The following is a 1,413-nucleotide window of genomic DNA, read 5'->3' on the forward strand; positions in this document are numbered from 1 at the left end:
GGGAGCCCTCTGCCAGCCTGGCTGGGCCCTTGTCCTTGCAGAGGCTGTATCTCAGCCCTGCAGACATGAGCTCTAAGGCTGTGCATCAAACAAAACCTGGCTCAGATCATGCAGGAGATAGACCCCTGTTTGCAACCCGCTGCTAACACCTTGGATCAACCACAGCCAAGGAACACATCCCTCTGCCTTTGGGTCTTGTTCCAGCTAAATGGATCCAGGAATCACACGGGAGGAAGAATGATCTGGCAGTGGGTCAAACCACCTGAAAGCAGAATTCATCATTTTGTATCAAGCAAAACTTTTCTGGAATAGCCCAGAACAAACCTCTACTGTTCGTGCTTTGGTTTGCTCCTGGCCAGTTTCCTCCCCAGGCCTGGGTTTAGCCACCAACCAGAAATCATTTAATCCTTGTCTCCAGACTGCAGAGCTCTCTTGGGGTTTTTCAGCACATCTGAAATGTGATTGCTTGCTCAGACACAAGATCTAGTGAGGTATTTGCTGCCTCACTTCCCTGGAGTGAGAGCAGACTTGTTTCTGCAAGACAAGCAGCCCAGCCAGGAGATGCAGAAAAATACCAAGAGGAACAGCAGGGAGCATGAGACTGGGATGGTTATTTGCCTGGGCAGGTCTTCTACCCAGAGCCTCATTTCCACCAATGTCATTCCTTAACTGCAGCAGCTCATTCCTGGAGGAGAGAGAGTTAAGGTTTTGCAAAGAATCAGAGTTTCTCAAGTCATCCCTGGTGGCATGTCCTACGTATTGCGTGTACAACAGAAATGAGAGCTGCTAGTACTTGATATTTTTCTGCTAATCAAGGGCTGGGCACCTTACCCTGAGTACAGCAGGATACAGAACAGACTGGGATTTGTGAAGAGGGATCCACAGAACCCCAGCCCTTCCCCCGTCCCGTCGCTGCTTTTCCCGAGGGTGCCAGTTCCTGCACAGTCACTGGGGACTGCAGGAAAGCAGTGTGAGGACAGCAGGAAGGCGTGATGGGTGGATCTGTCATAAATCAGCATCTCCTCCGTGACTCCAGGAGTTGCAGGGCAGCGCCTGACTGCAGAGAGCAAAAAGCTCTGCTGCTGCTGTCCCCGCAGGAAAGCTTGAGCGCCCCACGTCCTACAGGGACACCACCAACCCTAACCACCCTCCGTGCAATTGGAGTTACAAAACACAGTCCCAGGAGTTAAAAAACCACAGCCCCAGGAGCACCGCAAAAGAGAATTTCAAAGCAAGAAGGTCAGGAATGGACGTCTCTGGGACGCAGCTATTTCATGGCAGGGAAGTCCCGGCTCATTAACCTGCTTCTGGCAAACAGAGCCCCGGGGTCCAGCTGCCCCCGACCCGCCCTGAGCCTGCACAGGGCAGCGGGAGCGGCTGAAGGGCGGCCGCGGGGTGTGGCGCGGGGCCGGG

This window comes from Corvus brachyrhynchos, unplaced genomic scaffold, assembly GCF_000691975.1.
Source record: "Corvus brachyrhynchos isolate BGI_N302 unplaced genomic scaffold, ASM69197v1 scaffold148, whole genome shotgun sequence".
NCBI lineage: Eukaryota > Metazoa > Chordata > Aves > Passeriformes > Corvidae > Corvus > Corvus brachyrhynchos.